This window comes from Amaranthus tricolor, chromosome 3, assembly GCF_026212465.1.
Source record: "Amaranthus tricolor cultivar Red isolate AtriRed21 chromosome 3, ASM2621246v1, whole genome shotgun sequence".
Classification (NCBI taxonomy): domain Eukaryota; kingdom Viridiplantae; phylum Streptophyta; class Magnoliopsida; order Caryophyllales; family Amaranthaceae; genus Amaranthus; species Amaranthus tricolor.
In genome coordinates this window covers 7,118,212-7,131,300 of record NC_080049.1, presented here as the reverse complement: position 1 = coordinate 7,131,300, position 13,089 = coordinate 7,118,212, and positions in this window count along the sequence as shown.

Here is a 13,089-nt window from a genome sequence, read left to right as displayed (position 1 = left end):
CCATATTGGGGTTTGCAAGGCCCGCATGGTAACACCTCGGTCAAGGGGCAGAATCGGCCTTTCGGCGCCTAGTGACAAAAGCATGCTCATACCCCCCCTTACGGTGATCCCGTCGGATCTCACCTAGGGGACTATTAAATCAATCGGACATAATCCAGTTGAGTCACGCCAGCTAGTCATAATCCAATACTTTATCAAATGGGAGTAACTCCCACCTTTGACTATTAATGAGTGCCCTGAGATAGCAGAATGCCGAACCCCACTGAGTAACTCAAACAAAATATGAAATTCATCTATAAAGGAGTCATTCTAACTCCAAGTAAGGCATAATCCAACTCTTAAATAAATAAGGGGGTGGTCCCCGCCTTCTATAATACTCTTATTCTCTAAATTATTTTAAGCGCAAGGATTTCATAATCGATAGTTCTTCATATAAAGTGTACTCACTAGTACTCCATAGTTTCAATGCAATGCATATTATCGCAATAAACAATAATGTCTTAAATAAAATTGCATATAAGGGTTCGTTACTATGTGTACATACCTGTAAGCGACACTGCACAACCAAAAGAGTCACAATAATCAGACAAAGTGAGGTTTACATCACCTCTTATGAACTGGGAACCTATACAAGTTAGGAATAAAACTAATAAGTTCCCTTAACTACTTTCTCATACCAACTAAAAGCCTAAGTAACCACTATCACCCATTCAACATGAGTTTTCGATTGTTCTAGCACACACACAACTCATTCAATACAAGTTAAAATCATTAACTCAACACAACATAAGTCTTTTCACCTATTTAAAAGTAAAAGCATATGCGAAATCGTTCCTTTTCATCAACTAATTTTTGAGTGTATCGGTTCGCTTTACCCAAAAATAACTAATCACAACTAAGCCTTACAAATTTAATATAACACTTATATAACGGTAAGGCAAATCTTAGAATTATCGAATTGCGATATCATTTGTTACATTCTTCAAAGCTAGAAAGAATTATAATCAAAACAACACGACAAGTAACTTTAGCAACCATCGACGATAAGTTGACATTGTGCTCTTGGCTTACTAAAATTATGCATTATGACTTCAATAACAACCAAATAAGAGTACTTGTAATTCGCAAAAATCAAACTACACAATTAGCAACTGTTATTCCCAATTTAACATCTACACCACTTCTATATTCAACTCTAATCATAACCATTACCAACTAAATCTATCACAATAATATTTAACCAAACTAAGTCTTAAAACAACTTGTAAGGTTATCCAATCAATCGTCACACCACCAAAATATAGCATAGAACACACATCATTAGTAATTTCATTTTTAAATCCAAACCTTAGTCATTTCATGTTCAAAGATAATACTTTTAACCATCATCCATAGCAAGAATCAATAAACTAATACACCACCATAATGTACACGAAAGCCCACACTACTACTAATTTCAAAGATAACACCTTTAATTGTTACTCATAGTAAAATTCAAAGAAACTAACACACAATCAACACAACTCATAATTTCTAATCACACTTCAAACCCTAAGCATAAATATGTTCAATTCATCCATTAAACTCTTACCCACACAAAGATTCAATGAAAAATAATACAAAAATCAATATCACACTCATAGACTTCATAAACTTTAAATTAAAAACAAGAATCAAATAGGAGAAGAAGAGATGGCTTACAAAGTTAAAACTAGTAAAAATGGTGAAGAGGTAAGTGAAGGTTGTGGTGGTGGTGAACCGAGGCTGTCGTGGGATGGTGGAGGAACCACCATGCAGCTGTTGTCCTGCTGGCTGCACACCCACAAGTAGTCGGCTGTTTTTTGGAGGAGAAAAGCCACGCAGCCTGATTGCCGCTGCTTGGGGCTGCTCGATTTTGCTGGTGACTATCGTGGGGAAGGGAAAACGTAGCTGAACTGGTGGAGGAAGTCACTGCTGCTACAGCTGCTGGCTGTGGTGGTGAGCCGTGAGGGAGGAGGGAGAGAGGAGAGTAATGGCATGAGATTTATGAGGCAGGGAGTGTTCTAGTCTTTTTAAAATAAAACCCTAACTCATCCTTTTTATATGATTTATCTATTTATTTATTTATTTATTTATCTAGATTCATCTTCTTGCGAGACCCAACTAAGAAACTCACCTTCGTGTGCTCACACATTTCAATAAAATAATTATTTTGATTCAAAGCTCTTTATTTAGAAATCGTAATTGTATTTTTAATATAAATATATGTTAATATTTAAATTTGTATATGAAGGGAGTTTATTAAAACTACTTCTAAATTAATTTAAGATAATTATAAAATGTCTAAAAGTTATTAAAATATTAATTAATGACGTCAGAAAATCTCAGAATGTTACAATAATGAAAGACAAAAACTTTAAAGAGGTAGTTTAGTGATTATCGAGTTAGGCGAAATCGAATAAAATTACATGCTATATAATATTACAGTTTTTCAATCTGAGAATGCCTTTGAAACCGAGATAAAAAAATTTCTAGCGAACATTAAAATTTGTCAGTGATAACAATTTTCACAATATTATGTATTACACTGACTATAAAGATTTGGTCGAAACTGTGAAAGCATGAGTTTTTTATCGCCAATATTTTTGAATTAATATCAGTATATAAATTTCTTTGATTTTTTTTATTACTTTTCTGTTTATTGAAATAATATTGTTCGAGCAAAAAATTTCTTAACAGATAGACTTGCAAAAATAATTGTTTAGTCGGCTGATATTATGTTGTTTTAAACTAATAAGGAAGCATTGAAGTTCAAATAAATCATTCAACACTAATTACCTTAGCTTGAGAGTGGTAGAAACTACAAAAATCAACATTAGTTAATAATTTAACCGATTTTTATATTGATTTTTAATTACGGGTATAATAAAATATACTATCTTATTCTGATTTTTTAATTAGGAGGGTATTAGCATATTTATCTATTTTAAATATCTATTGATGGAAAATTAAAGATGCAATTCTTTTTTCGTAACTGAGATATAAGTGTAATAATCGAAATATTTTCAAAAAAAAAAGTAAATAATTAAATAAAATAAAAATAGAAAGATAAAAAAATAAATAATTGAAAATGTAAAATAAAGAAAATTAAATTAAAAAATAAACAATTAAGTTGCACGTGTAAAAAAAATTGTAAAAAAAACATATGTAACACGGTTTAAAAAGAAACAAAAAAAATTAATATAGTAAGATAAAGAAAAAGAACCAAAAATTTAGGAGTAGTTTTAATATAAAAAATAATTGAATTTGAAAAAAGCATTTACATAGTTACTTAAAAAAAATTCAAAATTAAACTTCCTTCCCACACTTCCTAAAATAACTCCTAATTTAACTTCATTATCCTTCCCACTTTTCCTTTAATTCCAATTTCTAACCAATAATATTCCTCCATTATAAATTAAGCAATTTACTCTTTAAATTATTTCACCGTATTAATTTTCCTTCTTCTCCTTTTTCTCTTATCAAACCATTTGTCTTTTTTTACATTTATTATAATCAATTTCTTTTTCACTGTGATAGTATTTTTCAATCTTTAGACATTTTCTATCTACAAATTACAAACAACAATTATATTTCAAACCGTCAAGTTCGTAAATGAAAGATGACAGGAGCGTACATTTATATTCTAGGGCTGTTTTACAAGGTAATTCTCAATGTACATCCAATTAGGATTATCCCGTTAGTATTATATGCTAAGTGAAAATTAATGTGTTTGAATGGGATGCATTATTTTATATGATATTATTTTGTATGATATTATGTTTTATATATTCTCAAATTATATTTACTATTATTTTTGTCAAACTTTGAATTTATAATTATTCTTTTGATAAAAATTATACTATTATTATGATAACGAAATTAGATACGGTTTAATTTGAAAGAGAAATATTTATGATATTAATTTATGTTGCCACCAATTGATGTTAATATGGTGATTTGAAAAATGAGATTTCAGTTGGATATTCTTGAGATCTATTTTTATTGGAAAAATTTATGATCCTAAAATAAAATAAATAATGTATGTTTGATTATATGTTCGCGTGCTCGCGACTAATTATTAAAATCTATTAAATCACGTAAAGTGAAATACGAGGGAAATGAAGTTCTTATCTTTGTTGTGAACCAAATATAAGGGTAGTGAACATATTGCCCTGTTTGGTTAGTATAGCTGCCGAAAGGTTATTATTTCTACTACTAGACACAATGTTTGGTCTTCCTTTTGTTGTGATCAAGTAGAAGGCATGTGTACACTAAGGTTATTTGAGACTACTCTGCTGGCCTTGATGAAGAAGGTATAGGGATAAAGCCTCGGCCTATTGGCGTTCGCGTTCCCTCAAATTAATTAATTGGATATATGTGTTGTCATTATTAAATATCAAAAATTATTTTCAACTCGATTATAATTTATTTTCCTAAACTATTATTTTCAAACTTAACTGCTTTAGGGAATGGAGTTGGAATTACTCAATTTCCTGACTTTAGGAGTTGTTTCCTTGTTTTTCTTACATTCTTATTTTGCTGGTTATTAATCGTGTGGGGTTCATGGGGTGAGGTTCACTTAGAAATTAGTTTTTATTAGTAATCATGTCCCAGTTTAAGTATCACTTTCAGTTGAAAAAATTATTTAGTTAGTAGATTGTATTAAAATATTTTATAGTTGTTTAGCCATACATTTATTTCTTATTAGAAATAAATGTGGCGGTAACGCTTTTATGATTAGGCTTTAATTTATATTTTTCCTTAAAAATTCTTTTTAAAATTGAACCTAATTATAAGGGTGTTATAATAAGATATAAGGCTTTTTGTATTGTCATGTTCATGATTTGTAGACAATTTGGTTTGATTTACGTTTAAATGAAATTATGTACTTGGTATTAAAAGTGTTTAGATTATGTTAATTGCATTTTGTTATACTACCAAATAAATCATATCATATTATAAATTCTGGTCATTTTGCAATATGAGATATTAAGCCATAGCATTCAAATGTATTACCTTATATATGTGTGTTATTTGGTTTTTCTCAATATTATCATATTAATTTAGTTTAAAAAATGAGAATTATTTTAATTCATCAAAAAAAGAAAAGTTTTCTCCCACAATTTTAACACTTAGGCTATTTTAGATAATTGTAATTTTAGATTGGATATACATACGTTAACGATGGTGGAAATACATGTAAAGACAAATATTTTTGTTAACTAACTGATTTTGAGAGTATTTAAGTGATTTTTATATTTATTTTTAATTACGAGTATAATAATATATACTAATTTATTCCGATTTTTTAATTAGGAGGATATTAACACATTTATCTATTTTAAATATCTATTGATGGAAAATTGAAAATGTATTTCTTCTCGAGGCTTTTTATATTGTCAAGTTCATGATTCGTACGGTTTGATTTACGTCTAAATGAAATTATGTACTACGTTTTGAGAGTATTTAGATTATGTTAATTGCATTTTATTATATTAACAAATAAATTATATCATATTATATTAGTAGTTTGGTAATGAATTCTGGTCATTTTGTATTATGGGAGATTAAGCCATAGCATTCAAATGTATTACCTTACATATCTATGTTATTTGATTTTGCTCAATATTATCTTAATAATTTAGTAAAAAAGATGTGTATTTTATTTCGTTATAATAAGAAAAGTTTTCTATCACAATTTTAATACTTAGCTTATTTTAGGTAGTTGTAATTTTAGATTGGATATTCATATGCTAACGTGGTGGAAATACATGTAAAGTCAAATTTTTTTGTTAACATACTGAGTTTTATTGATAATAGATTATTATTTATTTTGATTATAATATTTTTTATATTACTAGAATTATATCATTACAATAAAACAATGATTTAAGAATCATATAATAACTAAAGCAATTGAAGACTTGACACATGTCATTGCAAAAAGAAAAGTTCTTCCACCCAATTCATACGTTAATTTCAGATTGGATATTCTAAATGATGATGACGAACTTTTGCAATAGGTCAGTATAACAAATCTTAAAAAAATTTACACAAGGTGGCATTATACTTTTTGAAATTCAAATTGGCGTAACATTATGAATCAAAAAAGAACTGATTTTTCGTTATCTTAACAAATTTTCCTTTTACCTTGTCTTCTTCTTCATTCATCTTTTCCATCTTTATCTATTTTTTTTTATCCATTATCCATCTTTTTTGGAAATTTTCTATCTCGGCAAGTCAATGTTGACAACAACGATCAATACTATGCAAAAATTGGGATTTAAGCATAAATTGTGATCCAATATAACTAGCTTAATTGTTGGAAGATCCAATAATGATAACATAAAAATCTCAAGATAAACATAAATAGTAAATTAATTTTAATTAAATCCTGAATAAAATTACCCAATTCACAAAATTTAACAGATCCATAAATTTTGACAATTAGCTTGAAGTTGCAAAAAGAGTATTATAGTATGAAAAGATTAACAACTGAATGAATATGCTACTCATAACAAGAAAATCAAAGCAAATCAAATCTCAAGTACAGAGAAAAAAAATTAAAGATGAAAACAAAAACCCAAATGAGAAAATAGCATTAGACTCCAGCAAACAAAAATTTCCAAAGCTAACGAAAAATAAATATTTTTTAGTTCATAATGTTACGGCAGCTTAAATTCCAAGAGTTTAATGCTATATTGTGGAATTCTTTTTAAGATTTGCTATCATTAGCCTTTTGCGAAAGTTCGTGCCTAACTATGTAGAATAAAGAAAATTTAATCCTAATCTTACACGCTAATTCTATTGATTAGTCCAGCAAAGCATATTTAATTTAGGGTTATTACAATTTAATCATTTTAACCCTAACTTTATAGACACTTTTAATGATTAAATTATACTTGAATTATAGATTCAAATCCTAACCATAGAAAATAAATCTACTCACTATTAACGATAAAAGCAATAAATGAAATCCCTAGAATGATACTAAGCTTAATATGGATGATAATAAAGAAATTTGCAAGGAAAGTAATAATTAAACAATGAGAAACACAAATAATAAACCAAGAGACAAATTATGAAGAACAAGACTATTTGTTATTATATGCATTTTATTTATATGCATTCTATTTATCTTTCCCGTGTAACTTCATCTCTTTATCTTTTTCGAGCCGGGGGACTTCTTTGACCGCGCTCTCCTTTATGTGTATGAGTTGACGCCGCCCTTCCCTCCCCAGATCCGGGATAGACTGGATAGGATGATGATGATGAAGACTATTTGTTATTAAAGGATGATTACTATGAATAATAAAAGTTTGCTAATGAACGATGTTACTATTACAAAAAATTAAATGATAAAGAATGTAAATACTAAAGAAAGCTTACAATTAATTTTCAAATGGAATACTTAATTAGAATACTTAATGAAGAGCGAAAAAAATGAATAAAAGAACATAAAAAAGAAAATAGAAGGAACCAAGGAGGAACACCCCCTCTAAACCCTAAAAACTAATTCAAAGACTAAAGAAGACAACCGCTTGAAACGTCCAAATGGTAAATTTAACAGAAATTGATAGGAATTTAACGAAAAATGCTACGCCACTTGAATAAGATATAAACTAAATGCTATCATATAGAAAAATTTTACAAAAATACTATCACTGACATTTTATAAAAATTTGATAATAATTTGTGGAATTTCCTTTCAAAAAATTGGATTTTACGTTAATTCCCCTCTACCTCTCAAGTCTCGCCCAAACAACCCCTCGAAGTCTGATCTCCCACCCTTCTCTCCAAAACCCTCACCGCAAAACCCTCACAAAACCAGCCACACAGCCCACGCTACCACCCAAAGCCGAAGACTTTACCATAAAGCCCTAACCCAAGCCTGCCGCAGAGCCCACAACACCAGCCAAACGCTCAGAATAATGAAAGCAATTGCCCTTGCTCTCAATCTCACCACAAAGTTTTCTTCAACATATTCAATCTTACAAATTGTCTATGGTTCAATCTCAAAAGTTCTAGGTTTAGGGTAAGTTTTCTTCTTCCTCTTCCTCCTCTCTTGGTTTTCTTCGAAAATTAGAGCTTTTTAGGGTTCTTCTCAATACCAATATTGGCTGGCTTGTTAGTGAAATCTTTGATAAAGTAGAAGGAAATTTGCTCGAAATTTGGTCGGTGAAGCTATAACAATTTGGTAATATGTTGTTCTTTCTTCTTAATTTGGTTTGCATTTTCTTCCTAATTTTTCATTTCAATCTTGTTCCTTTAATCTGATTATAGATCCGTTTGAATAATACAGATTTAATTTCCATATTTGTCAATCTAGCCTTTGATAAATATTGTTCATCTGTTAATCTCCATATCTGTGAAGCTTGCCTGTAAAATGTTGTACACTTAGTTGATGCTACAGGGTTAGGTTTGGGATTCTGAATCAGACAGTGAGTTGAAGAGTTGAGGTAGAGACCAATTAAGTAGTCATATCAATTTATTAGTCATAATAATATCTTATAATTAAGTTTTATTTGAAGGTCAAGCTAAGACTTATGCATGCATCATTATTAGCAAATTATACTTAAACATCAAAAGACCAATTATACACACATTTTAGTAAGAAAATATTATTGATTATATTTTTTTTTTTTTGCAAATTTTTACGGAATCGAGAATTGGATTTTGTTTGAGTTGTAGCAAATAACGTTTTTCGTTAATCCTTGCAAAATTCTGAATATATATTTGCAAAGTCCAACAACTCCAAGTGCATCTTCAAAAGCAGGGTATGCTTCTTTCTCTTTGCCACAACCTTAATTTTTCAACATTTAAACTTGTTTTGGATTGCTGCTGTCTATATAATGATTGATACATGTTTATGGCAACTTCTATAGTTTGTAAATTTTTGGTTTTGTCCAATTTTTGGGGGAGATTATGTCAAAATTTTTGCTGAGTCTCACACGTAATTAATTTTAGTCTATTTATTGTTTTAGTTGTTTGATTGTTTGTGGGTTAGTTTTTGTCACAAGTAAATATCATGATTTGCGTAGTTTGGTAAAATATTGTAAATCCATCTTTGACATTTGATTTGTGGTAAGATGGAGTAGCTTTACCCAAGCAAAAGATTCTTTATCTTGAAGTTATCCTAGCATTCCCAACATTGTTCATGGTTTTTGTTTATCTTGAGGTTCCTGTGTCTAAACCAAAGGTTCCGAACCAAAGGCTGATGAGGTCTCGTTAACACTCAATCTCGAATTTGGTGACATCTACAAAAATTTTGAACGCGTGATGTTTTTGCACTTGAATGTTATGAGTAGCTAGTTTTTAACATCGACATTATGTACATTTACTTATTTTGGACACGAAAATATGCGTCTTTTGTAATTAACTTTGTTTCAATATTTAAATATGATGATGATATTAGAAATTTGAAATAGGTTTAGATAAATGTATATACTTGGTTATATATTTATTTATTTATTTCATTGTCTATTTTTGTAAAGGTTAGCTTATTATCAAAAGAATTTGAAGTTGTAGCGAAAAATGGTCCAAGTAGTTTGCAACGACATAGTTGTTGCAAAAAATATATTATCTTGTAATGCAACAAGTAAGGTTGTTGTGAAAACGTATTTTTAACAACGATAAATGTTGTACAGCCAAAAACCACAAAAAGTTTTGGCAATGACTTTTCTCGTTGTAAAAAGGCTATAAGAATATCAACAACAAATTTTTTGCAACCACGAAAGTTGTTGAGAAAATATCATACTTTTGGCTATAATAAAAGTCGTCGTTAAAACGTTTAGCTATGGTTGTACTCGCAACAACTAAAGTCGTTACAAAAAATATGTTTAGCAACAAAAGCTATTTGCAATGACTTTAATTGTTGCTAAAAATGGTTTTACATGTAGTGATATTGGCCGAACAACTGATACTTTTAACTGAATATGAAACTTCACCTGAGTACTCTCATTGTATACTATCCATCCCATAGATGGTAGGCTGTTTTCGTGTAAGCACTTGGTTGAAGTCATGTAATCGTTCTTCCCTTTGGAAAAAGTCTTCTCCGAGTCAAGTTCCAAACCCAGTAACCCTCATGCTAGCTTCAAGATCCGCCATAAAACTTTGTTGTTGTAAAGAAAGTTTGTATAGTCGTTATGATGGTTAATAATAACCTTGAATTTGTGACATGAACCGATTAATTTCTTAAAAATTAAAACAAAACTAGATAAATCACATTGAACCGCGTGCGTAGTAGGAGGAAATGTAGCTGTGAAATCTGACCGTTCATAAATAAGATCAACGCGTCAGATTTCTTCTCATCCTTCTCATTTGATCTTATAAATATATGTGTATGTGTGAAAGAGAATGGTTTGGACCCGATAATGGTAGAGTTATAAGTAGATGAGTAGAAAAACAGAGCATAAACAAGAGACACAACAAACAACAACAACAACAATGTGTTTATGAGGTATCTAATGATACCTCCTCCTCAAATAGATGATTTCTTATCATTAATATAAACTCACTTACACTAATGACTCAACTTACAATACTCAAGAGCTCACTCTTAACCCATAAAGGTTTCACCTTTAATGGTGAAACTCCACAAATGGCACTAATACAAAGAAAATACTCTAATGGTCAATGCCCTAGCTTCTCTAATGTATTTGCCTCTCCTCTCTTGCCTCTAATAATGTTCTAAGATTCTCTTATATAGCCTAGCACATATTAGAAGCCTTAGGACCAAACCTTGAAGCCCAAGGAAATCCCGTAACAAAACAGAACACGTGATATTTGGGCCTCTGGATAGCCGCTCGATTGAGCATGATCCGCTCGACCACTCGAGCGAACTTCCAGACCCTTCTGATTAGCTGCAGCAACTTGGCTTGACAGAGCCGGCCTAGCTTGACTGGTCGAGTCCCCTCTTCGGGTTCCTGCTGCCTTCCTTGCTCAAGTAATCATCATCACTTCAAGCCTTGCCTTGACCATCGTGAGATTTGTTGCTTGGCACAACAATCTCCCCCTCAAGCCCAAATCTCTCATCATTATCAAATGACACCTTCCTTGGTGTCCCAATCAACACATCAACATAGGATTTGGGTCTTAGCTCCCTCTTAAAACCAAACCCATCATCAACCTTCTTTGTGCACCACCCATCATTGTGGCCACCATCATCAAATGTCACCTTTCGTGACTTAGGACTTGCACCCCTTTCAACATGATGCAAACCTCCACTCCTTAACCACACATGGCCATTGTTGCCCATCACACCCGTCAAGTGCACCAAGCACCCCTTTGCCACCTTCAAGACTCTATCACTTTGAGTCTTCATGGTGTACCCAATCTTCTCTAATCTCCTCAATGAGATTAGATTCTTCATCATCTTTGGAATGTATCTCACACCCTTAAGCTTCATCATCTTTGGAATATATATATATATATATATATATATATATATATATATATATATATATATATATATATATATATATATATATATATAAACCCAAATATAAGACATGTCTTACGGTGAAACCGTTTCATATTAAAATTTGTGTCAATATTATTGATAAAAAGGATAAGTAGGAGATTTGGTTTATTAAGTATGTATTGTCAACTGATTTGAATTTTGTATAAGAACTACATAGGTATAATAATATGTTTATTACATAAGGACAAAAGCTAACGAACGCCCCGAATGTTCTATAGGAAGAAAAGTAAAATATTTAAAATTATAAATTAGAAAACATAATAAAAGATAAAATTTTATGTTATTTAGGTAATAAAATAAATATTTAATATAATTTAAATTTTAATGTATATTCTAATTTATTATTTGAATTGATTTATTTATATCCTTATTAATGAATGTCCATAAGGCATTCAATAGCAAAATCTTTTATAAAAAATTTAATAGTTCTATATGTTTATTTTAATTTTGAATAAACTAGTATATTGATTTCATTTTGTAAAATGAAAATTAAAATGTAACATAATAGTGACAATAGTGGGACATGATTTGAGAGTAACGAGCCATTTTTTTTCAGTTTGGCCTCAAAAATTTTTTTGCTAATATATTGTTATAATTGTTTTGTATTTTCCTTTCCTCTATAATTTTTATTTTTGTCTTTTTCCTCTTTTTTAATAGTATTCATATAATGTAATCACTATCTTTAATTATAATAGAGTTATAACATTTTCTTTAAAAAAAACACCTCATTTGTAATGCATATAAAAAAATTCCAAATGATAATTGATGTAAATTAAAAGGGTGTATCTTGTATCAAAACTAAAGAATGAATCATGAAAGAAAACCTTGGTGTATTTTACTCAAGCGCGGATCTGATAATATTATAGTAGAATTTGGTTGAGTTGGTTGGACAGAAGAGATCAAATCTCACTATTAGCAATGCAAGACTAATTGATACTTTTTTTTTTCAAATTACTTGTACCATTACAAGATAATTTATTATTCATTTATTATTTTTAATTTGTAATTAGTTTTTAATCTATAAATTAAAACATAGTCAAACATGATCTTGTTTGATTTGCCTCAATACAAAGATTATTAACATCAAATTTTTATAATTTTTTATTTAATATAATTAAAGATTGAATTATTGCATTGGACTGCGTAAAAGTCAAATGATGCAAGTATTTTGGAATGGAAAAAATATTTTTTTATTTATTTCCTCCTATTCAGCCTATTTGTCCCATTTACCTTTTTCACACTTATCGAGATAATATTTTAATCCTTAATATCTCTAATTGTGTAAAATTAAAAATTATGAAAAGTTAATATTAATAATCGTTGCAAATGAAACATGATTCCACTTAACTATATTTTAACTTATAAATATAGATTAAGAATAAAATACTAATTAAAAGTGATTAGTCAATAATAATTAAATAATAAATGAGACGAGTAGGAAAAATCGAAAGAAATATTAATTATTAATAATGTCACTTATTTTTTAATGAATTCACCTAATTTTTTTCTCTAGCATTACTATTCTCTTCCACATAATCTAATGAATTGTAAGATGCCTGGTTCTCAAGAGAAAAATGGAAAGCCGA